At 32.7% G+C, this 27,667-nt stretch overlaps 1 protein-coding gene across 2 annotated transcripts in view; it reads right to left on the bottom strand.

The window, feature by feature from the left end:
* The window catches only part of LOC130442384 (transmembrane protein 198), a 70,085-nt gene extending 42,418 nt beyond the window's left edge, over positions 1-27,667 (bottom strand). The window contains exons 1-2 of one of the 2 annotated variants that reach the window (XM_056776445.1): positions 27,342-27,667; positions 4,772-4,926 (exon numbers count right to left, since the gene is read on the bottom strand). The gene's annotated coding sequence lies outside the window, so the exon portion shown is untranslated. The remainder of the gene's footprint in view (positions 1-4,771; positions 4,927-27,341) is intronic. The other variant, XM_056776446.1, reaches the window with a different exon arrangement.

The following is a 27,667-nucleotide window of genomic DNA, read 5'->3' as shown; positions in this document are numbered from 1 at the left end:
CACCCATCTACTTCTCACCTGCCTCTCAACTTTTTGAGTAGGGGAGAAGCTGTGATAATAAGAAGGCTCCGCATCAAACACACAAAACTTTCTCACGGCTATTTAATTCCGTTAGAAAGTCGTCCTGTTTGCCAAAGTTGTCACGTTCCTGTGTCTGTTATGCACATCTTCACTGACTGCAGAAAATACCAGCAGTTTGATATGAAAACCATGCTCAAGGAGATACTTAACTGCCTGACAGAAATAAAAAAAATCCTGAGGTTCTTAAAGCCACCAAGTTGTATGAGAAAATATAATTAATTTGTGTTGTAATAGTATTTATAACAGATCTTATGTATCATATGATTGTTTTTGTGTGCCAATGACCAGGGCTGTCGAGACACGATAAATTGATATAAAAAAAATGTTCACTTATTTACAAAAATTAAGGAATAAAAGTAAGACAACTTTTTACTTAACGGCATATAACATACGCTGCTTATTAGAAATGTGAAAAATGTATATCATCAGCTGCGAAAATTCAATATCATTGGAACTATTCCAAAAAATCTGTGATAGATAAGGTTTCGAGTAATATACCGGTCATTACTATAGCAAATCTTCAACATCACTGTTAACTAATGGAATGCAGATATGCGAAATTTTGACATTGGCAAAGTTCCAGATGAGTATTTATAAAAAAATGTAGAAGTATTCAATTTGGTATGTTTCTTAGTTCATTTAACAAATGCTGTCTAGAAGAAAAAGAAATTAGTTACAATGGAAATTATTCTAAATTAATTATAGGACAATCTCACAACAATATGGAGCTGCTGTTCATTGATTGCTAACAGGCGTTCGACCCATTTAATACATGGACATACGACAGATGCGTCGTGTATTTGAACTGATTAAGTATGGACTCACTGTGAATTATTCTCAATACAAAATTATAGTTTAATTGATCACCAAAAAAAAACGACGATAATCCTCATCGCTGACGATTCAATTTAATTTCAAATTATTTTAAAATCGGTCTGAAATTCCAAATTATTGAGTTGGAGAAACTCGTGGACATTACATTTATTTACCTCTGTAACATTTGCCAATTCCCACGTCAAATGAAATCTATCGGGTATCGAATTTTATTTTCACATTATATTTTATCTACCACAAAAGCTGGATCACTAATCGAGATCATATAACCAAGGGATGCAACAGCCCGAGATCCTACCAATCCAGATTAGCAGATGTTCTCTTTCTCTTCTCACTTTGTTTTTTTCCAACTTGGTGATTTAACTCTTGACAGCGGTTCAGCACAGTTGTTCGAACGTGCAAAAAACTAAAACTTTTTATCGTCAATCCCCACTATGTAGCACTTATCAACCTCTCAAGAATATTCAAATGTGAATATGTCCCAAAAATCTTGTAGAAATGTTAATCTTACCTTCCCTTTCCTTGACATAGAGCTGATCTGATGATAGCCATAGAAACTCCGTAATTAGACCACGCAACTCCATCCGGTTTAGGTTCGTTTGATTCGTCTTGACGAGTATTTTGGTTGGCGTGAATATGCAACACCAACAAATTTCTGTTTGTTATGAATGTGGATTAGATAAATGACCCAATGCCAAGGTCAGCACAAGTTGAGGGCTGAATGGTATGAGAGTGTATAAACATTTCATAACGCTAACGTTGCGTCTCAGGGTACCAGGGCAGAAGCTCATCCCTCTTCAATGAACCTCTTGGAGGGATGAACCATTTTTTGTCCAATATTCGTGCTAACAACATGAACAAAGAAGAAAAAAATGACTTACAAGAAGAACACTTTGCCAGGCTCGAAAAGAACAGAGTGCTAAGGCAAGCAAGTCAGTTAACACATACAGCAGAGGAAGACATTGTAACAGCAGAGAATGAACGACCGGAAATATCTAACCAAAAGACTTTGCAACGTGGTAGCGTTAATCTTTAATCTAACGTTGACGTTTCTAGGGGACTTGTGAATGGAGAATTTGGTAGCGATGATCACATAATACAGCCTAAATCAGTTCATTTTCCTGCTAAATTTAATCACGGCACAGCTGAAAGAAAAATGCTCCCGATTGTCTTGTATTGGGCTTCAGCTGTGCACAAAAAGCAGGGAACTACTGTAGATCATGCTTTTATTTATTTAGGCCCCAAATTGTTTACTGCTATGGCTTTAAGTCGAGTTATATCTTTAGCAGGTATTCAATTCGAAGAACTTGACTGGTCCAAGTTGACTTCGAGGAAACCTCGTAATGTTTATGAATTAAAAGAAATGCATACAATGCGAAACGTTACAAATAACTAAGTAGAGATTACATAACTGATTTAAACAATGGATATAACACTTCTTAAGTTCATTGTAACCTTTAAAGATAATTAAACTTTTTCGTCTACAACAAAATAATTCCTTATCGTAAATAATTACATATTTTTAATACTAAAACCTTCATAATCTCAATTTTATAAATAAAAGCGTGTTTAATAGGGAGAGGAAAAAGAAGGTGCTAAATGTTCTTAATTATACCATCAAAATGTAACATACTTTTATTTATAAAATTGAGGCTTTGATAAAAACGGGAAGATGTTCAAGTGTGAAGTTTTAGTGTTAAAAATATATGTACGGTATATATGGAATGATTTTGTCGTAGACGAAGAAGCTTAATTATCGTTACAAGGTTACATTGAACTTATAAGTATAATATTTCTTATTAGAATTAGTTTATTTTTAACTTTTTAGTTAATTTTATTAACAAATAATAAAAGCTTATTATTAAACGGTGTATTTTCTACGTCTGTTATAATATTCACGTTTTTTTCATTCATTTGCATTTATAAAGAATGTAATTTCTGATTCGGTCAAAAAACGTGAAAAGTACCGTAACGTGTCATTTTTTAACGCAATTATAAAGTTGTTTTATCAAAATGTTGACTGTAAAAGCTTTCTTTCTCATGTCAATTCGTTTCCCCGATAAACTGTCACACTTTTATTTCTTGATATTCGTTCAAGAAAATCCGTTTTATGTCTAATTAAAATGGGTTTAGTATTATTATTAGTGATGGAGAGTAATATTGAAGAAAGTTTAAACTGCACACCAGAAGATGTTGTTGAATCGGCAACTTCAGCGACTATGAATCTCCTCCCAGGGAACAGTATTTAAAGGAATATAATTCTTTGATGGAGTGGCGTACTAAAAAAGGCATAAACAGCTTCACAGAAAGAGTGTTATTAGCTTACTTTAAAACTAAATCCAAAATGTTGAGGTCTTCAACACTTTGGTCAACTTATTCAAAACTGAAAGCACCCTAATGGTAAATAACGACGTAGACATCAGTAAATAGTCGAACCTCATTGCATATTTTAAAAATAAATCATTTGGCTATAGACCCAAAAAATCTAAAACATTTGCCCGTAAAAAATTAATAAGTTTCTGTTGCAAGCTCCAGATGATCATTATCTCATGCATAAGGTATGACAGCAAAACATTTTTATGTAAACTTAGATATTATTTGTAACATCTTTCAGGTTGCTTAAATATTCGGAATCGCAGGATCTTTGAGGAGGGATGAATTATATAAATGAAGTGTAACGGTATTAATAATACCGGAAATGTTTTAATTATCACAGTACCTGATATAAAAACTCATGTTCAACGTCGATTTATTCTCATTGGTAAAATATATGACAATAGATTAAACTTGGTAAATGCAAATAACTACGCTGGGTATACATTTCGACGCTCTTCGGCGTCTCTATTAGTGGATTCCGGTGGTGATATAAATCAACTAAAGAAGCACGGTGGGTGGAAATCCAACACAGTTGCGGAGGGTTACGTAGACGACTCAATAAAAAACAAAATGGATTCCGCAGTGAAAATTTTAACGGGAACATCTAGTTCGACTAGCAACATTGTAAATGTTCACCAGCCTACCAACAATCCAATAAGTACTAATACAACTACAGACGATGTTATTTCTTTAAACTCGTTAAATGTTGTCAATTCAAGTACCAATAGTAATGTAACTTCTTCTTAACTTCAAATTAATAATGCTCACAGTTGTACTTATAATATTACTATTACAAAATAAAAATTGATAAAAGTTTTGTCGAATTTCTTTATGTCTACGGACGTAGAAAAATTTTTTTATGAAACTCGTGAGTAAAGTAACTTATTAAAGTATTACTTTACTCACTTTACTCACAATTTTATTAACGGATAACGATATAGTTTGCGTTCTGAGCTAATTCTCCTACTTCATCCAATTCCCAGCAAAATAGTTGTATGTCCATAACTCTATTGCCTCTAAGGGTTGTTTCAATCAACCGGAAAGCGCCTTTTAAGGCTACACCAATGATCAATTCTATAGGCTACAGGTTTAGAACCTATTGCTGTTCAAACTACGTAAAACGGATAAAAATTCAAAACAAAAAGGTAGGAAATTTCAAATTGGAAAAGATGGTTATAACGGTGCATGAAAGCCTGTAGAAAATTAGATATATAACAACAGTTAGTCAAATACGAGTTGTACTTTCCATGAAAGAGGATTAAATTCGAATAAGTATCAATTTTTTATAAAATAATTCACCACACCCCGTATTATAAATGAATTGAATTATTTGGTTATCAAATTTCGAAATAACTAGTATATAATTAATTATCCTGAAAATATTATTTACATTGGTTATTGAATAATCTGTCTGGAATCAATATATGATTTATATTTCGACAAAAATTGTTGAGGTGTAATTTCTGGAAATCATTGTTACCTGTTTATTCACATGGTTCTCTTAATTTGTAAAAACATCGCCACAAAGTTTATAGTAGCTCTTGGAAAGATCGTCAGTAGAAGATAAGAGATATCAATGATGAGCAATCACCATCTCGTTCAAAAAATTACGTTGACAATAAGTAATCACAGAATCTGTAAAAACAAAGAAATTGATTAATTTTCAATATATCCAGGCAACGAATACAAAAACATATTTTTTACCCTGCTCCGTGCTTACTTTCGAAATGTAATTGGAAATTTTTTGTCCATCAAACGGGTTTATACATAACAATTTTTTCAGTGGAATTCATTTATGATGGGAAAATCACAGTTGATAAGCGTTATCTGGAATATGCAGGTACTAGGAATAAAATCAAATTTCGTTAATGGATTTAGTAAATGTTTACGTTTCTTATAGACGCTCCAAACTCAGCGCGATTTGCGGGTAGAAATGCAGATAAAATCGCAAATAAGGATGGAATAAATCCTGCAATTTACAGATAATTGTATATAACAGTGAAATATATAGAAAATAACTTGTTGGGTTTGTAGGTCCAAGTCTTTTTAACAAAATTCAAATCTAGTAATGCTTTGATAATCTGCTCGACCAATATACTGCGTTCAACCTTACGATTCACCTTTCTAATTGGTTAAACCCCAAAGATTTTACATTTTAATGTACGTCATTCAAGTTTATATAGATTATCTCTTCCAACCCTTAAATTTACGAAAATTATTAGACAATTTGAAAATTTTTGTTTATTTATGCAGTAAGTTTAATCAAAGTAACAAAATGGAATTAAAAACATATGAAAAATTCAAAATGACGGTCGCGTAAACTGACTTTTGAAATTTTATTTTTATATTTTTTCAACGGTTAAACTAACTTTAGTTTTTCCATGATTTTCCATTGAAAAATTGTCAGCTTACGTTATGAATTATAAAAAGATTGGGCTTCACAATTTGAAAGAATTTTTTTTTAATACGATCATTAGACACGGAAATTTTTTGAAATCTACTTATATGACATAAGATTTCTTACAATTTTGATGTCTACAATTTTCTTGCGACCAAAAATGAAATATTTATTTTCGTGGGTCGCTATATTTTTGATTAGGGGCATGATATTCCATGGGGAAAAGTTGCTGAGTATTGCTAAGTATTTTTCAAATAAGTGAACTCCCTGGATATAATGAAATTTCAACCATTAATTATGGTGAATTCATATTATCATTGTTATTTCCCCAATAGGTATTAAACTGATTAAATTTTAGAACTAATCAGAATATTGAATGTCATTGTAGTATTATAAATCAAATAAAATTGCCTCATTCGTCACACTATTTGAAAAAAAAAACATCGATGATGTAGAAATAGAAAATGACAATGTAGGTGTGTCAGAAATTAGGTAGTTGAATTTAATGGTGCGTTCCTACCTACAACCATTTACACATTATAATTGTACATAGCGGAGGTCATATCAATTTCCATTTAATTTTCTTATACAATATATTGGCAACTGGGCGCGAAAGTTTCACCTTCATAGTTTCATTTGAGATAATACGAGTATGTTCCCAGAAGTACCAGGCCTGATCTAGAGATGGCGGTAATTGCTTGAAAAAAACCACTGTATAGAAAGTACACAATCTATAGAGCATATGTTTGAAATTTGAAGACGCCACGTAGTTTAGTATTTGTTTAGCAGCCATCAATAGTGAACGTTTTCACAGAATTTCTAAGCATAGAAAAAATTAGTCATCGTTATGTGATACAATCTTTTATTCGAAATGTCTTTACCCAACCAATATAATAACTGAATTAGATTCTACTCTGGGTGAGACAGTTCCTTCGTTATCAGGAATAAAATATTGGGTAGCAGAGTTTAAACGAGGCCGCACGACCTGCGAAGACAGTGGTCGATCAAATGAGGTGACGATTCCAGAAATGTTGAAGAAAATCCGCAAATGGTACTGAATGATCGTCGACTGAAAGTGCGCGTGCTAGCAGACATAGTAGGCATGTCTAAAAGTGCGATACTTGGCATATTAACTGAAAATTTGGACATGAGAAAGCTGTGCGCAAGGTGGGTATCGCGTTTACACACAATATAACAAAAACAGCGGCATGAAGATGTTTCCATCGAGTGATTGGTAATGTTTCACCGAAATAAAGTCGAATTTTTGCACAGTTTTATAACCATGGATGAAACGTGGGTCCATCACTTCACGCCCGAAACAAAAGAACAATCAAAACAATGGACTCAAAAGGGCGAATCGGCTCTAAAAAAGGCATAGACCGTTCCATCTGCAGGCAAGGTCATGACGTCGGTTTTTTTGGATGCGCGTTGGATAATTTTCATTGACTATCTTGAAAAAGGTAAAACTATCAATAGCGATTATTATACAAAAACGGCCGCATTTGACTAAATGAAAGTGTTGTTTAATCAAGACATTGCACATCTCTCACATCCATAATTGCAATGGCCAAAATTAATGAATTAAGGTTTGAACTGCTACCTCATGCACCCTATTTGCCAGATATACCTCCCTCGGATTATTTTCAGTTCCTAGACGTAAAAAATGACCAAAGATTTTCCAACAATGATGAGGTGATGTCGTCAGTTAATGGCTATTTTGAGGAGCTTGATGTTCGTTATCATAAATTGGGTACAGATGAGCACCTATTCCGATGTGATGGATGATAGAATTATTGACATTCAATATGCATAAGGTAATGAGTGTTATGTTGGAAAAAACAACCCTACATGCACGAAAATATTTTTGGAGTAAATTTGGGGTGTAGCCCCACTTCTAAGTATTCACCTCCAAATATATTATAATTGCAAAGAAAGTTCTAGAATATAATGGACTTGACAGAGTTAGATTAAAAGACGTGGTTCACCTTTTATACAATAGACAAATACAAATACAAAACAATCGAAGACATATATAAGGACAACAAAATACAGGTTAGAATAGACGGAAAACTTAAAGACTCATAGGGTATAAGACATGGAGATTCCTTAAGCCCTCTACTTTTTTATCTCATAATGGATGAAATAATAAAGACAGTGGAAAGGAGGAAAGGTTATAAGATGAGAAATAGAGAAATAAAAATTCTCTGCTATGCAGATGATGCTATCCTCTTAGCAGAAAGTAAAGATGACCTACAAAGATTGGTCCACAAGATTAACATAGTAGCAAAGAAGCTAAACATGGTAATTTCATCCCAAAAAACAAAAACTCGGGTCATTAGCAAAGAACCGATTAGATGTAAGATAAAAATTGACGGTATCAGCATTGAACAGATTATGGAAACTAACTACTTAGGCATCACACTATCAAGCTATGGAGATATAGAATCAGAAGTATTAAAACGGAAACTAAAACTAGAATTTACAAAGTTGTTATAAGACCAATAATGACATACACAGCAGAAACGCGACCGGACAAGTCCAAAACACTCTGAGGAATACTGAGGAGAATTACGGGGAACACACTGAGAGATCGAGTAAGTAGCGACTACATTAGAACAACACGTACTGTGGAGAAGATTAACGAGTGGTTATTGAATAGAAAAAAAGAATGGAACAACCATATGAGTATAATGACAGATGATAGGGTCGACCTCGGAAAAGATGGAGCGATAATATAACACAACAAAAGAAAGAAACAGCCAGAATCGCATATAGAAAAAATTGTAGAAGAAGAAATATATTATAATAAATATTTTAGTATGCAACACCGATTATCAAGTAGAGACGATAAAAAAAATTTGAGGTTAGTTACACAAAACACGTTTTACGTCATATTAGGTTTAATAGCTTCAAAAATTAGGAAATTCCATCCGCTATTTTTGACTATGTGTTAAATTTAGCGTGTTACTTATTTCAGAATTAATGTAGCTTGAAATCTATCTATCGAATAGGATACGTTTATCGGTAAAATGTGAGCTCGGAACTGATGAAAATCAATTACATATCATTGGAATAAATAGAAATGTCTCAGTAAGCTTTATACTTTGTACTTTTTTACTATAATTGATTTTAGTTCCCTTCTAATTGAAAATTTTGACCTATTTTGGTCTGTATCACAATATATTTTCTAAAAGCGAAATCATGAGTTATCAACACAAACTTTTTTATATAAATTCCAAAAAATCCTTCACATTTCTACGTCTCTATTGATACGTGAATGTTACTTCCTTTCACCGTGAAAAAAAATAGTACATTACGCACCTAGCAGGAAAGTAAGGCATTCTCGCCTTCGGTTCGGGTAACAAAAATCACCGGCGAAAATTCCCTTCTTTTCTCCCATGGTGCGTATATTATTTAATCTCTAGCCGGAATGAAAAGTTCGTCCTTGAAGTATTCTAATTCACTATCACTAGAATCATCTAAATTAATTTTTTTAATTTAAATCCTGTATTTTCACGAGATAATTAATACTAAATGTTATGTCAAGCAAACTGTCATCGAGAGTAAACATTTTGATAAACAAGTCGTTGCTACGATACCAGTAGCAAAAGAAAATTCTTCCGGGGAGAGAATAGGTCACTTTTGTCCCGCATACCAGGAACGAAAAGCGAAAAAAAACTTTTCTTTATATCTCGGTCGAAAGTACGTACTTTTGTCGCTTGTAACAGGGACGAAAGATTAACATTTATTCCCTATAAAAAGTATACGCGGGCATTGCACTACATGTGCCAAATGTCAAATTTTCGGCCCTGTGCGTCCCTGTACAAAAGTATGTACCTCCGACAGAGGTATGAATAAAAATCATATGCACTACACGGGCAGAAAGTTGAAATCTCGGTCCTGCGTGGTCGTGATGCCCTTGGCTTCACCTCGGGAATAATGACCCGCAGGGTCTAAAATTCAACAATCGTCCCTTGTAGTGTAATATACTTTGAACATACTTTAACCAGTAGTGCGTGAAGAAAAATATTATTAAGGTCTCCGTAGTGTAGTGGCTGAAGTCGAGGTTCGTTTGCGGGAGGTCGTAGATTCAAGTCGTCCTCATTAAATTTTTTTATTTTTCTACTTATGTAGTAATAACTATTTCTAGCTGGCATTTATAAATGCCGAAAAGAAGAGTTGAAAATTTAATAACACAAATTCGTCTGTTGTTTTATTAATTTGTTATAAACTTCATTAAAATGTTCAAAATATTAATAAATATATAATATATTTTATAACGAATTAATAAAATCAGTATCAGTAGTCTTTTACACACGAAATTCATGCAATATTGTCTACTACTACCGAAAATTTTATCAAAATACAGAAATTCAATAGTAATTTTCCTTATAAAATATATTATATTATGAACATTTTAATTTTTGTCTCCGGCATGTATAAATGCCTATTAAAAATTATTATTCCTAGATAAGTAGAAAACTGAAAAACGCATCAGCGCGACTTGAACCTGGGACCTCTCGCATGTGAGCCTCGTACACTAGCCATTACACTACGGAGATCTTAATAATTCCGTTTTTTCATGCACCACTGCTAAAAGTATGTTTTTTTTTACCACTAGTGTGGAAAGTAAAGTTTCACGCACTCGAAATTGTGTATACAGGGTGAAAGCGGATCATAAAGTGTATTAAAGTAAATGGTGGGCATTTTGAGCATTTACTTTGAAGTTTTTTATTTTTGTTTACAAATTTGTTATTGTTACATATTTAAGGAATAATCAAATTTTTTTAAGAAAAAATTTATTGAACTTTTTATAAGCAAATAACTCGATAACCGATTGAGTGACACGAATCAAAGAAGAGTAACTTTGTTTTTGTAGAATTTAACGCTTTTTATTATTTTAGTTGTAAGTTCAGCCCAAAAAAAGTTTACTTTGATTTAATTAACACAAACAAGTGGAACTAGCGCCCTCTATTAGCAATGTTAAATTAGAGTTCAAATTATGATTCCTCAATCCAAAAAACGTAAAACTGCCAATTTTCAAAGAAAAATTGTCAAAACATAAAAAATTATTGCGAAAATCAAAATTTAAACTTTGAACGCCCCGTATCTCGGAAACTAGCAATATTTGCATAAGGCATGTTGAGCAGAATCATCGTATTTTGAGGTCTAGAATCTACAGATTGGACATTCTTAATGAATCACCCTGTATAGTACGTATTTTACGCTAGAATATTTCACAAAATAAACATGAAATATTACTTTTTGAAGAATTAATTTTTAACAGATTCAATTATTAATTGATTATTCATCATAATAATTTCATCATCATCAATAATTGATAGTTAGATATTTATTGATTCCACAATTTTATCAGATTTTTCAATTTGTTTGGAAGAAGATAAACAATTCAATATTTCGTTATAAATCTCAATCAGCCACCGCAACGTTTTATTTCTTATTCTTATTTTTTTCAAAACATTTAAATTTATTATTTTGTTCTTCAATTACAGATCATCTGAAAGATATACATATGAAATAGTTTGGCCGTATTCTGACGATTCTTGGATGATTTGTGTATGTCTGGAAGTGTTGTTGAGGCTTCTTGCCTACGAGGCATTATCCAGAAGTTTGATGCGTGTAAAATAACCCTGTCCCCGGTCTATAGTTGTGACTGCTCTTTTAGCTGAGTTATCCCTGATAAAAAGCGATAACTTATCGGGATAAAAAACCACGTCAAGTTGTATTAGTAGTATTTTTAATATCTTTCCTACAATGTTTATTTACATTCACAGTTGGGCAAAAAATGTTGTATTTCGTATATAAAATTCGTGTGTTTATGACTCATTTCTTTCAAACTTTTCCAGGCCCTCATACTCGAGTTGAAAATATTTAAAAATGAAAGTATTTAAGAATTTTCTATTTATCACAGCCTATCACTTTACAACAGATTAATAAATTTCCAAAAGTTGTATCATAAATGGATCTTGTCCTACAGCTTCCTGGATAGCTCTGTATTTCATAATTTGTTCAATTCCTCCCTTCTAGGTCCTCGAGGGTCTTTCTCGTATCCTTCTATTCTGCGGGTGATACATAAATGCTTTCTGCGTGAATAAATGCGTTTTTTATCCTTGATGCAGAAAGAAGATACAAGAAATAGAGTGCAACAAATTGTATAAATAATGATACAAATTGAATTCCACGATCAACGATTTCTAAAGTTATTTAGGTAAGTAGCAACAAGTGTTATCATGGACACGCACTTACTTTCTTGAATTAAAATATTTTTCACGCATTCAACTTTCAAGTTGTAAAATGTTTTTTTTTCACGTGTTTAATATTGCAGTGATAATATAAACATCGCTATCAACGAAAAAGTTGCACAGTTACCTACTTTTACTTTATCAGCAAAATTTAAACACATTATATCAGCCCAGAAGGCGTTATTAAAAATGAAAAAGCAATTTATATATCTCCTTAATACGGTTATGAATAAATTTAAGATTGAATATTTTTTGAATCATCACTGAATCATAATTTATTTATATTCACCATAGGATCGGATCATCTGTGTTTTTTTTTTCAAAATGCATACATTACTTCGCCAGTCTTCATTTGTAGGGAAAATAATTGACGGGTGATTTGAAGTCATGAAGGGGAAAGGAGTGAGAGTTTAAGGTTTAAGTTAACGATTTATCTCGATTTTTGGCAAAACTACGAGTCAGAAAGCAAAGTTGTAGGTCATAAAACGATCTACAGCTTTTGTGATTACACTTTTTTGACTGAACCTCCAAATTTGTGTGAAAAATTGTGGGTTTTAATTATCTTTTAACAAAATATATTATTTTCATAAATTTTGGTGCACCCTAATTTCCAATCAAAAATTGTCCCCTCAAAATATCAGCTTTTAAAGTCGGTGAGTGTTTTGTTAGTTGAAATCTCTACTTTCCTATGGCGTAAAGAAATATTACCATAACCATGGTAAACTTCCTCAGAATAGGCAAAAAAGAACGAAAAACGACTTTTTATTAATCATTTGTACAATTATTAGTTATTCATTAAAATTTTACACTCTAATTACACGACAAACGTGAGATTCCTGTTAAATTGATAAACATAAGTAATTAGAGTGTAAAATTTTAATAAATAACTAAAATTATTGAAAAATAATTTTCGCCTGCACGTTTTTTACGTTTTTTTGCCTTCTTTGAGAAAATTTACCATGCTAATGGTGATATATTTTCACACCAAATTTCGTGAAAAAAAATGTTTTTGTAGAAAAAAAATAAGAATCCGAAACCTTTTTTTAATTTTTCACATACATTTTGAGGTTATGTGAAAAAAGTGTAAATACAAAAGCTGCAGATCCTTTGATTACCTACAACTTTGCTGTGAAACTTTATTACATGCTTGCAACTTTACCACAAATCGGGATAAGCCGTTTTTTACCTTTAAAAACTCAACCTCTTTTCCTTCCCGACCTCAAATTGCCCGTAAATTATTTTTCTATCATTTTTATCATATTCTCCTCCTTTTCCAATGGGTTTCATTCTACTATTATTTCTTCAAATTCTATCATTTTTAAAAGCTTCCACCCTAGTCTATCTCCTATAGATTCCCGCATAATATCAGTTTACTAAATTGTGTCAAACAATTCATCTAATCCTCTAGATAGGAGGCTATTTGTCCTATAAGTGTTCCATCGTGTCCAAAGTGTGGAAATCTACGTCTTCAAGTAAAATTGTATTGTCCGAGTGAGCATTACCGTATATTAATAGCATTTCGTACCCTATACGAGTGATAAAATTCTCTTTCCCGCAAGTGAAACTCTGAGGCGATCAGATCTGACGAATACGGTGGGTGGTCAACCAATTTTAAGATCAATTCGTGAATTTTAGCTATGGCGATCATTAAATTGTGAGAGAATGTGTTGGCCTGATGAAAAAATACTTTATTTATCTCTAATGCGGTCTCTTATTGTTTTACCTTTTTGAAGATAGTCTACGAACACAATCCCCATGACTATCACAAAAAACAGTCGTCAGCACTTTTCCGACGATGAAACCATCTTTACCGTTTTCGGAGCTGGCTCTTGAATGACAAGTACAGTAGAACTTGCCTGATGGTGTACAATTATTGTGAAGCTATATCGGGATAAGTATGTTGAAATTATCTCAACTTGAACATTCATTCGGAACTGGCTGTTCAGAAGACCTCTTGAGTACAAATTTAGACCCCTAAACCTAATTCTAGGGTTCCTAGATTCACAAACTTTTTTGCTCCATAGTTGTGCTCCAAAAAATCTGAAAATTTTAATGGAGTTGCTTTTTTTATTGAGAAAACACCCTAATTTGTTCAGATTTTTAGGGAACTATATTGGGCCATTAATGTTTTTATTTTGCAATCATTTTTAAAGTCATATGCTCGAAAATAAAGTAACCACTTTATTTCTCATAGTTTTGGTACGTTACCTAAAATTAAGCTAGTCCTAAAGGCGCCAGAACGTTTGAAAATACTCTAAAATCTATCACATGTATAAAGAGAATCAGAAATCTGAAAAGAGCAGGGTGTTTTATATGAATTTTTCAACACTTTCTGGAGAAAACCTTAAAGAAAGTTTTTTAAATACATTTTTTGGGCATATTGAGTTAAAAGGTCTGAAAATTTGGCTTTAGAAATTTTCAAATATGTCCTTTGGAATAACCACTTCCGAATAAATATCTTGTCTAACTTTTATATTATTAGATTCCAATCATTCACAATTTAGGTAGTAATGGAATCATCGGTGTGCTCGATATTCTCTGTTTATTTAAGAAAACAAATCTAGCATATTATATAAACATTGAATCTAAATTGTTATTATAAAACGGAAGTAGTATTTGACTACTTAAACAACTACATCAAACAATGACACAATTCGTGACAATATTGTCGTTGATAAGACATGTCTTTATTGAAACGTTACAGGGTGAATCATTACATAGAAGTGAGTCAATAATTTACGTTTTTGCGTTTATATTACATATTTGTACGTTTGGTGACGACAAGAAGCGATTCTGAGAATAATTGAAACATGATATCCTTTTCAGAAATTTAATGACATAAATAACAAAGAAAAATTACATTTGAGCGCGCCTACAATTTTTTTATAAATTTAGTAAAATCTCAAATGACAATAAGAAATAAATAAGTTAAGGGAATCGCGGGAAAAACGGGGATGTCGCAGGAATTGTTTTCATAAAAAGGGCATTAATGGTTGATAATATCATACAGGAGATAATCTGGAAGCATCGGATATAAAAGTGAAATATTGCAAATCATACTTCTGACAACAAAATTTTACCGTTTATGGAAGAAAAATAGTAAACCAAAATAATGATCAGTGCGTGATCAGCATGTGAAAATCCAGGGCGAAAGTTGTTGACAGCTATAGTTTCGACTAAAAAGAGAGCTAAAACGCTTCATTTCAATGCTAGCGGAAAACAAATAATTATGAATATTTATAAAAATGACATGCAAGAAAATGATGACAAGATTGTTGATGATGTTATTTCTAAAACGGCAAATATTTGGGGAGTATGTAAGTGTCTACCGAATTGTTCGTGAGTACAGGGCTAATCATTAAGTGGCCGACCCAAAAAAGTATCAATCAAGAATGATGATGATTTCGATAGGAGCTCCATCAGAAGAATTGTGCATAATTTTTTCTTTCAAAATGAGTTACCTGCAGTGTATAAAGTTCTGAGAGTAGTTAACGAAGATAAGGACTTGCCGGATTTTAAATATTTTAACATTTATTAAAAGAAATTGGATTTCAATCCAAAAAAACAAGGAAAAAGCAGAAATAATTGTGTGGGGGCGAGAATTCCTTGGAAAAATTAAGAATTTTCGTAAAGAAAATAGAAATATTTACTACTTGGGTGAAACATGGGTAAACGCTAGACTTACTAAGAATAAGGTTTTGGTGGATTCTTCCATAGAATCATCAAGATAAGCATTCATGGATGGACTTTCCACCGGATTAAAAAGCCCATAAGGTGGGTTGTGTTTCAAAAAACTATTTTACAAGCTTTTATTTAGTGTCAAATGTCTTTATATGTATGTGTGTAATCAAATCGAAGCAGTTCATTTTGATTGACCTATATCTTCTCTTCTTATTTGATCAAAGTCCAAAACTATAAAACATGATTGAATTTCCTTATATGTATTTATTAATTTCTCATTTAATCGTCTAATTGTAAATAAGTTATTTGAGTTTCTTCCATTCCTAAAGACACATTGTGAGTCCTATAAAATTTCATTCAAATAAAAGCTTGTTTCTAAAAAGATTTTTTTACCATTATTTATTATCGGGTTGACTTAGATAATTTCAGTATTTATTACAAATCAAGAGAATTCAATTAACGGCACATTTCATGTTTGATTTTATACGTGCCTGGTTTTATAGGGAAAATTTAATTTTAGGAAAAGGAGTGTGTCTGGGAAAGAAAAAAAATGGCTTGGTAACAAGTCTATCAGCCACAGAATTTTTCAATGATACTACTTAGATACTAATTTTAATATCCTTGATAAAATTTACTAATAGATCTAAAATTTGTCGGTTATATATGCTTAAAAGGTACATGAGGTTTAGAGGTAGGGGGTAGTTTTGTTTAACAAGTAACTGCTACAAATTGTTTGTTTTATGAATGTGATTGCTGCATCCGAAAACAAATTTGATTGAGATCAGCACAAGAATTATCACCGCAGGTACAGGTTGATGATTGTATAATACCTAGCCTGGTAAGATGGGCGGGATATCACCCATGACCAGTCTTCATTCTAAGTATACTTGCTGAGTAAAATTTCGTTGTGTATTTGACAATATAGTTCACGGGTGAGGGTAAAGTAGGATAATATTTGAAAATAGGTGTTATTTGAGGATCGTGTACCCCAGTGTTTCTGCCAGGTTGCGTACATTTTATCTTTTATTGAATTGATCGCATCCCTTCCTGAATATACGTTACGAAAAACTCCATTTAGTACTGAATCTTTTGCTAATCGATCGGCTGTTTCATTTCCATGTACTCCAACATGTCCTTTAACCCAAATGAATGTCATAATCAAATTTAATAATGTAGTTTTGATGTCACATAAAATCACACCCCCATCTTTTTAATTTGACTTCAACCAGGAAAGACCCTGTGAGATAGCATACAGCACCGCAGTATATATGCTAGATGCATCAGTATGTATTATGATCTGTCAGCAAACTCTGCTGGTATGGATTTCAACAGGATTGTGTTAATGCGACTAGATTTTAGAAAAAGGAAAGAGACTACATACATCGGTAGTGAAGATGGTTTTCTGACAGATGCTTTATGGGTAATTGAACCGAAAAAATTGGGGGACTATCACGAGAAAATGGACGGGTTTCTTTCGAAAATTGGTTTTTGCAAACTTTACCGAAGCTTGAAGAGAATTGTGTGCTTCGTATCACAATAGGAAACTTGAGAAAACTTCAAAAATGGCAACAAGAAATGGTTTACTTCTAAAAATATGGATTTTTATGAAGCGATGATTGAGGTATAGCTTTTACAAATTGTCCAAGAGCATAAAAATAAGTATAACTCAAATATTATTAATGAAATGGCCAAAAAACACGTTTACCACAATACTATTGCGAACTCAATTCCATTGAGTTGATCTGGGCAGATGTGAAACAACATGTTGCATGAATTACTATTATACTACGTAAATAAGTATATGAATCGAATTTTTGCATTTTATGTTGAGAATACTCAAAAAATCACGTGCTCTGGAAGTTCCGATGACAAATTAGAATTTTTCGCTAAAAATTTATTGCCAAAAATGAAAAATTTGTAATAACAAAATGGATCACTGAAAAGTGTCATTTCCTATAAAAATAACTCTTTTTCGATAGTTATCATAGTCCTAAAATCTATGAAACTATAGATATAATCGTTTAGAAGTGTTCTTAACTTAGAGACATTACTGTAAGTAAAATCTCATACATTCATACTAAAACAGTGAATTTATTACACACTGCGCTATCAATTTTACACCGCACCGGTTTGGAAGAAGAATTCACAAAAAAAACCAGCTCTTATCAACTTGATATGAAGTGGCCTGTGCCAAAACAGGTCCGCACTCTAGAATCAAAGCGGAAATATTTCTAAAATTAATGATGCAAGATACAAATGTTGGGACTTCTGACTACAGAAGCTCTCAGAACATAAACCCTACAAAAACATACTCATCTATACTTAGTCAACCACAATTTCCTACAAAACATCAAGCAATTGTTTTTCCAGCTGTTGATAACCTGAAAATTCAAGATTACCTGATATCACTTGGAGAACTAATCGGTCCAAAAAATATACTATTCACATCAAGGCTATCAAACAATAGAATATGCATGTACCTCGCAAATGAAGATATTGTAGACCGCTTCATGACCTTTCATAAAGGGCTGATCATTATCAACAACACTTCGATCCAAGCCCGAAAGCTTATAACACCTTCCGAAAGATTGATACTGTCAAATGTATGCCCCACCATACCACAATCAGTTCTAATCGATGAACTTAACAAAATAGGTCTCAATATACTCTCACCAATGTCCTTCCTCAAAATTAGCTCCACAATTCCTGAATATAACCACATCTACAGCTTCAGAAGACAAATCTTTATTTCACCATCCACAATCCAAATACCCGACTGTCTAATGATTACACACGAGAACACCAGCTACAGAATTTACCTATTCCAAGACCGTCTACTATGTTTTACATGTAAAAAACCAGGTCATACTGCAGCAAACTGTAAAAACTCCCAATCACAAACTTGAGGACTTAAGGACACTTAAATAACATACTCAATGAGTACAAAAACTTTGTACATATTTACACAGACGCATCAACATCTCAAGACGGTACGGGGATCGCAATCATTACACCAACCTCCAAATATATGATAAAAGCTCCTCAAACCCTATCCACTTTCACTGCTGAATTATACGCAATATATCGAGGTACCCACTTCGCCGCTTCATCAAACGAGCCTAATCATGTCATACTCACAGACTCTCTTAGCTCAATCCAAAGTCTTCAAAAAATTCACACCACAAATCCATTAGTAATCAAAATCAAGCAAAAACTGAAATACATACAAGACAACAACAAAAAAATAGTATTCTGTTGGATCCCCTCACACATTGGAATAAAAGGAAACGAAGAGGCAGACCTGATGGCTAAGGAAGCTGTAATTAGTGATAGTGCGGAGTGCGTGAACTTTTTAACTACTACCGATATTAAAACAATCTTAAAGCGTAAAGTGTTTAATGAATGGGAGATCAAATGATCAACATCCACACACAAACTTCGTGAAGTGAAAGACTCAATAAAACCATGGTCAATACTACCGAAAAATCGCAGAGATGAAGTTCTTCTAACACGTCTGCGTCTAGGCCATACGCGACTGACGCACAGCTACTTATTTGATGCGAAACCCGAACCAAAATGTAGCAACTGCAATTGCAAATTAACTATAAAACACATAATTGCAGAATGTCCATCTCTTAACTCAGAAAGATCATCATCAAATCTACCACTCGGAACAACACGTGAAATTTTAGGACCAAAGTACAACATTACTTACCTTAAAAATTACCTTAAACAGATCTCTATAATAAAATTAATCTAACAATTATTCATAGATTAAATACTTAATCTGTACTAAATCGCTAATAACCAGTATACGGTTGATGCGAATTTTGTAATAAAAAAAAAATGGATCACTCGGTTTTAGACACCGCTGCAGATTTATCTACAATCTTGTATGGAATAAATTGCAGTTAACTAGCTTAAAATAATTTTCTAAAACATTCTCGAATTCGTAGGATTCTTTACCGTACAATTATTATATAGATAATAGTGAACTATTGAAAAATCCATAAAAATACGTCTTCGTTACCTTTAATAATGAAAACACGGAAGAAATACCGTAAGATATTTATAATATATAATAATTGACAACATCAAGGAGAGCGTGAACCATGGAGAATGGTTTCAAAAAATAGTTTCAAAAGTACTGTTACATTTTGAACTCCTATATAAAAAAAACTGAACTAAACTAACATTCTACTCGAATTAATTCTTGTTTCTAAAATACATGTTAATATATGTGCCTATCATCGTTTCGATAATGGGAAACATCGAGTTAGGCTTTTTGTTTCAGGTGAACGACCGTTAGAGTTATAAATTAAACAACGTAAACATATAATATGGTACCATTATTAGACATAACCTGCTATGTTGTTTATTTCCTCACTAGAATCGTTTCAAGTACTATCGACGAAATAAATAAACTTAAGGGGTCCTGACTATGATACTGGACAATATCATCAAAAAATTGTTAAAATTTGTAGACAAAAGCTTGTAAAAACTAAAAAACAAACATAAAAATAACTAAATAAAGATACAAATGAAATAAAATTTCAATATACAGATGAAAACCACAATGAGTAACAAAATTATAGACCATAGTAATAGGTAATAATTAATATATAAGTCCATAGCAAAATAAACCAGTATGAACTAAATATTATCAGTCGAATAGAAGTCATTTAGAGAGTAGAAGGGACTTTCTAGCTCTCAAATTATTGGGAAAGATTATATCGATTTGTTTTCAATTGGCAAATGATAGTGCATTTTTTGCATTGTAAAATATTGAGCCCTTAACTAATTCTGAACGAGGAGTAGGTAGGTAAAGGTCGTACTCCGCATTCCTAAGTGGATAGCCCTGCAACGATCTTTCTGAAATTGGAGAAGCGTGTTTACGAATTAGACAAACGGACTTAAAGATTAATAAGAAAGGAAGGAACAGAATTTTTAATCTATTAAAGAAGTCCCGGCTGAGAATCCTGCTGTTTAGTCCGAGTGAATATCTAACAGCTCTGTTTTACGACTCAATAAGGGCATAATAAACTGTTAAGTTCAGTTCTTTGGAAACTGATCTCAGCACAAAACAGGATGAACTTAATTTTAATATGTAACCCCCATTTCAAGGAATTGTCCACAACAAGCACTAAGAATTTAACAGACACAACGACGTCAATGTATACGCCCCACAAAAAATATCGCATCACTGGTATTTTAGGATATTTTTAATACTTAATTTCAGTTTTTTGGGACAATCTGTATATGTATCAACTTAATAGATATTCTTATTATGGGCAAAAATATCCAAATTTCTTACAATTTTTTTTTGGGGGCAAAAATGCTCGAGTAAATCATTTCTGTCTTGGAGAATGCATTGAGATCGAGAACTTTCTAAGCAAATTGTGTTATTGTATAGTGAAAATTTGAATTTATTTTGTTAATAATGGATGTGCCTCCTACGTTTAACAAGACGTGTGCAAGCACCATATCCAGAGTTGCTATTCGCTACCAAGAAACAGGGCAGCTAACCAGAAGACCTGGACAAGGCCGCGGAAGGGTAACTTCGGTATTAGATGATCGTTATTTGAGGTTAACGGCGGTAAGAAATAGGCATACCACCGCTCGAAGGCCGCAAACAGATCTGTTGGGTGCTCGTAATGTGCGAATAAGCCTACAAACAGTTCAAAATAGGCTGAGAGAAGGAGGTATACGAGCCAAAGTGCCAGCTAGACTTAATCTAACCTAACCAGAGAACATCGAGTAGCAAGATTGGAATTTCCAAGTGACTGACATAAAAACTGATCACGAAATTGTATGTAACATCTTGGGGCTAATAGCACTGGTAAACACTGTTTTAGTCACACGAACTTTGTGATGATTTTTATTTGTTTTGATGTACCCTAACACAAAAAAACTATTAGTTTGTTTCAATCACATTCAGCTTGGACCACTTACTACTATGCAGAAGAATGTTAAAAATGATCCTTTAGTGAAACCTGACGACATACTTTTACCACCTTTGCATATAAAGCTCGGCTTGATGAAAAATTTTGTAAAAACTATGCCTAAAGGTGGTAGTGGATTTTCATATTGGAAGGAGAAGTTTCTAAAGCTTAGCGAGGAAAAAATTAACTGGTACAAATACGGGAACTAATGAAGGATATAAACTTTGAGGAAAGCTTTGGGATGTAATATGTCTTCAAAAATACATATTCTGCACTTTCATCTGGATTTCTTCCCCAAGAATTTGGGAGCTGTGAGTGACGAAGAAGGCGAAAGATTTAATCAGAACATTTTCTTAATAGAACAGCAATATCAAGGGAAAAACTATTGGAACCTACCAGAAGCCAAACATTCACGAAAATCATAGCTATTTATTGTACATTAAGGAATACTGTTAGTGATTTTTGTACTTTTTATAAAAATACATGACGCGATGTCACAAAGAAAACTGATATATCAATTTTTTTCCATTGATATATTATTGTTTGGTGGCGATAGTACATTCAAAATTTGGTTAGGTTTAGAGTGACAAAAAAAGTTTAAATTTCGTTGACCAGTATAGTTTTCGCTTAAAAATAATATTAAATATTGTAATGGTTCTTGCTCTCACAGTTCTACAATGTTATGATCGGTAACCATTCTTATTATGCTTGTTTACTGACATAATAAAAGGTTATCTACCTAACCTACCACTATCAGTTAGCCGTCAACTGTCAACTGTCAACAAGAAAATAGTCACAACAAGTGATAAAGCTGCTCAAGCGGTCACTCTATTACGACAAGGCAATAATCAACAAGTGCCAGTGTTTCTAGAGTTTACAGTCATTACCCAGAGACTGATAACTTTCATCTGTGGAGAGATGACTGCACACAGCGCTAAGAGATCGGGCACAAGTCCAACAAAAGCTTCTGTAGGAAGGTAAATGCTCATTTTTATCTATAAATACCCGACAATAGAAATGACGTTTGAGTGAAAATCTGGCGAACCCTTTCTATGACAATAGAGACATATAAGAGGTTTGTGCGCATTTTTTTGCTCAGTAAATGAGGTTGAAGTGATACAAATCAACATTTTATTCATCTACAGTATTTTAATCGAGCGCATTCGTAAAGGGTGCGACGCAAACCCTAAAAATCGCAACATATACTCGATACCCGCTGAAATAATGGAGAACTGTAAACGAACTAAATGGCAAAAGACGCTCTTGTGTCAACTGAAAATTGAACTGAAATTTTAAAATTATTATTAATACTTTTCATAACTTTGCGGGAAACTATAATTTGTAAGCGGTTTAAAGCAGTTATTGCCTATAAGAAACTGTTTTTGTCTGTTCTGTAGGTATCGGGAATGTATTTTGGTACAGCAGACATATTTTCGAATATATAAGTTATAAAAACATCTTATGGAAAAGTAATCTAGAAAATGGAAATAATGAAAATATTTTTGTATGTGTGAATATTAACAACTGGTATGTATATTTAGACATCCTCATACATCGTTGTTTAAATATATCTTCATAATGTAATGCATAATGACCTGTTTTTTTTGGACGTGGTAATTTTCAAATATGAAAATAACAACAATGACTTTCTAAATGTAAATAGTCTCACCAACTTTTACATCCTTTTTGTAATAATTGGTCTTATCTCAATTTTAGTATTATAAATGTTCTTTCGGGATAATCAAACAGTCATTCCTTGATAAAGTTTAATAAAAATAATTTTCATACAATTATTTTAGGAAATAAATTTTTTCAAAGTAGTTTCAGAAAATGAATTAGATTAATACATTTTTTCCAATTCTTGGTAGCCTTTCTTCTCCTGATCTCGTATATATATGAATATAAATGTCAATTTCTCGCATTTAATAAGTTATCCTCTCTGTATATATTTCATTTTTGGCAGCCAATTGGAAAAAAAAACTTGTTTGAAGCAATTTATAGTGAAAATCCCGATACGTATTCTCATAAAGAGGTCAGCATAAGTCATGCTACTAATTTGCATTAAGAGAAAAAAATTAATTTTTTTTTTAAAAGAAATCACCAAAGGAAATTCGAAAAAAGAGTTACTGTAAAGTGTTCAAATTCATGCACATTCACGGCAACGTTTCTCAACGGAGAGGCAGATTCGGTGAAGCATGTCAAGCTGTGTTCAATTGCTGTTCCGAGGTCGTGAGGTGTGCGTGGTCTTGTTGTAAAAACGCGGTCCATGAGAAGGGCCCACAGGAAGAAATACCAGGGTGTCAGGTCACATGACCATGCTGGCCACTCAACGAATCCTCGTCTGTCTATCCATTTTCCAAAATGAACATTAAGGTAATTCCGCACACATAACGCGAAGTTGGATCGTTGTCCATTTATCTACGTAAATCTGCGAGCATATCCAGACAAGTTTGGCCCTTCACATCAATCTTAAAAAAGTACGGATACCCAGAGACCCACAAACATACCCCATACAGGTTTAATTCTTCTTCAATGAAAACGTGAAGATTCTGGTCGTTCCAATACACGCAGTTATGCCGATTGACCGTACCGATCAGCCGACCACAAAATGGATTGTTGGTACTGCGGATCATCCTGAATGCATCCGAGGTACCACTCGCAAACTTCCTATCTGCGATTGAAATCATTCTCGTGATGTGCGTGGGGGAGACGGGGACGGTAAACTTGATTGTGCATGCGTCGTAAAGGATAAACTCTTCATACCACCTGACACCTTTTAGAGAATCAGTTACAAAATTACAAAAATCTACAAGAGTTGAGATAGGCAAATATACACGTGGGAAACTATAACCACGAAAGCTCTATTGAACTACCAACCCTGATAAAAAAGATCTACGAATACTATCAAGAGGCTTATCTGGGCACTGCATATTTTGTTACCTAAAAGACGAAGTGTCTATCCACATCATTTCGTGATTACACCTAGGAGTATATGGAATAAAAGACGAAGATCTTTGACTTTAACTAACGCCATCCCACTTCCTGCATTTTCCAAAAGAAATGGAAGTAATACATCATCTGTAAACACTGAGTATCTTCAAATGCCACAAATGCAAGAAAGGAGACAAAATAGATCCTTTGGATCACGGAGTAGATGTCAACCTAATACAATACACCCTGTATACTTCTAATGCATTAGATGGCAATTATGTGAAAAACTTTTTTTTAAACATATCAGAAATCGATTTATTAGTTATTTTAATTCATTAACTGTACTTATATTGGTGTTTAAGATGTGTTATTTGATTGTAATATTATTTTATCCTAGAGCAGTTTTAACTCTTACAATGGCTACATTCTGGAGGATGAAGATGGTTAGATTAGTCGTAGTAACAATTTTTTGATGACAGATAAACTGATTGAAATTTCATAACCTTGAAGCCCAAATTTGTTTACTCGTGTGAAGTCATGCACGGATTTCTGTCACGAATATTTTTTTATAACATTAATTGAGCTTTAGCGAAAAAATATTAATACAGTAGACATGTAATGACATTATAACAGGCTACATAATTTTACTACCAAAAATTGAAGATTAAGTAGTTACAAAATTTTTAAACACGAGTTTTTTGCACATTCAAAAAATAAAAGAAATTATTTAACTAGTACAAAGTTCAGTTTATCTCATTAGAAAACAATTGACCAAAGATTGTGATTAGTTTTTATAACGCAAAAAAAATCATAAACTCAATATCTGAGTGCTGAGGCGCATCGTTCTTTTTGAAACCAAAGCCCCGAAATTTTTTCAAATTTTCTTCAACTATTGTAAAGGACACTCAATAAGGAGCCTACTGACAAAAAATTGTGACGTAAGTATTCTTAATAACGCCAAAAAGTTCTCAAAATTTACGTTTGATCGCTGATGCGCGTCGTTCGATTTTATATAAAAGCCTCAAAATTTGTTGGAATTTTCCTGAATTTTTGCAAAGGACTAAAAATAAGAAACGCAATAATAAAACATCATAATGTAAGGATTTTTTATAACGTCAACATTAGTAGTGATTATACATAATTATACAAGAAATACGTTTTTTTTGTTTTGTTCACCACAGTATAGGCATTTTTTTGATATATCATCGGTGCTCGAATGAATTATGTATTTCAAGTATTGGGGGTAGTCATTCTGGCTAAAATCCATATCAATTATAATATTTTTACCCGCTCCCCTATCCTCTTACTAACTGTCTACATGGTAAAGCCAAATTCTGATTATTTGTAAAGTTGAGCAAATTTGTATTTTACACTCTGTTTTCCGCAATATTGAGAAGAAAGTACTATGAATCTATGTAGATTTGTCATACTGTCTTTTGATTCGTTCTTGGTGCATTTTTAAAATGTGTTATTCCTTGCATTTTGGCCGTGTGGAATTTCTCTAGGTATCTAAGAATTCGATATTTATGTGCTCTTTCAATAGTTGAAGAAAAATTGACGAACTTTTGGGACTTTGATTTTAAAACGCGTTTTTTTTTCTTCACAATCACATCACAATTTGTTAATAGGTTCGTTATTAAGTAACGTTCGCATTAGTTTACTAAAAATTTGAAAAAAAATTATGGCTTCAATTTCAAAACGAACGATGCGCGTAAGTAAGGTCAAATGTAAAACTTATTTTTTTTGGCGTTATCAAAAATACTCACCTCATAAGTTTTGGTTGATTTTGTTTTAATTGGGTAAACCTTGTACCAGTTAATAAGTTTTTTCTGGTTCTTCGGATCAGAATCGTGAAATATATACATGTTTACACGTGTTTAAAAATATTTTATCCACTCAATCTTTAATTAATTAATGCCTATAAATATTTTTATCGCCAATATTTAGTTGAATATAAATTTTATGTTAACTGATAATTTCCTCAAGACCTTTCATTACATAACAATTGATATAGATGCTTTCCAATTTTGATAAAATCCTAAATTGAGATGATACGCCAAAAAATAATTTAGATACATTTACTTATTTATTTGTAATTTGTAACGTTTTCCTCGTATGAAGGATATGATCAGAAATTATAAATGGAACACTGTCACTAATATCCCCATTAATAATAGGTGAAAATGAAACGCTAGGAACATGATATGCAGAGAAAGAAAAACCCACCCTAAACGGTAATGGACATTTGCATGACTCAACCCTTCCACCACCATATTGTCAATGCCCCAATAAATATAAACAAAGGAAATTCTACATCGAGAGATAATTTGAAAAAAGCACACGCTAACCTTTATTGTGAATTTGCACCTGCCCTAGTTCTTACCACTATTTGCCTGTTTACAGGGGTATGTCGCATAAAGACAACAAATTTTCATGCATCTTTCATATGAATTTAGTATCAAGAGGCGATCGCTCGTCAGTGATAATCGATTTTTAATAAAGCAAACAACAGAACTTTATAATGAACGACTAGCACTTGAACTTTTTCAATAAATTCTATTTCCTTATACCTAACATATATCTAAGTTTCATGAGAACAACATATTTTAAATATTTAATATTGAAATTATTTCAATATTAAATATTTCTGATTTTATTATGATGAAATTAATTGAGAAAAAATAAAAATATATTATGTAAATATAAACCATAATTACGCTGCTATTATTTATCAATTAAAATTATTAATAATAATGACGTTAACATTAACATATAATTGAAAGGTAATAATCAAACTCAAATTGATAGTGTTATTAAATAAAATGAGATACTGACCATAATTTAAACACCAATATTTTCCAGTTCACTAAACACTTCCTTTCATAACACGATTATAATCGACTATTAACTTGATATTTATACGTTTAACGATACAAAACAAAGATGTTCAATAGCTCTTTGTGTAGTATACTTAATCTTCCTCACTTGTTGTACACCGCAAAGATATCGAGTTACCGGAGCGACGAGTAGATGACAAAAAGTTGGTGTTCATTTGTTGATCGTCAATTATTTGTTGACGTGCTATGCACCGCAAGCTGCAACACAGACCGTCGCGAATTATTTTGATAAAACGATGATCGTAGGTTGTTCGCGTCGAAAGC

This window comes from Diorhabda sublineata, chromosome 4 (assembly GCF_026230105.1).
Source record: "Diorhabda sublineata isolate icDioSubl1.1 chromosome 4, icDioSubl1.1, whole genome shotgun sequence".
Lineage (NCBI taxonomy): Eukaryota > Metazoa > Arthropoda > Insecta > Coleoptera > Chrysomelidae > Diorhabda > Diorhabda sublineata.
Note: the sequence above shows the minus strand (reverse complement) of the source record. Positions and strands in the feature narration are given on the sequence as shown.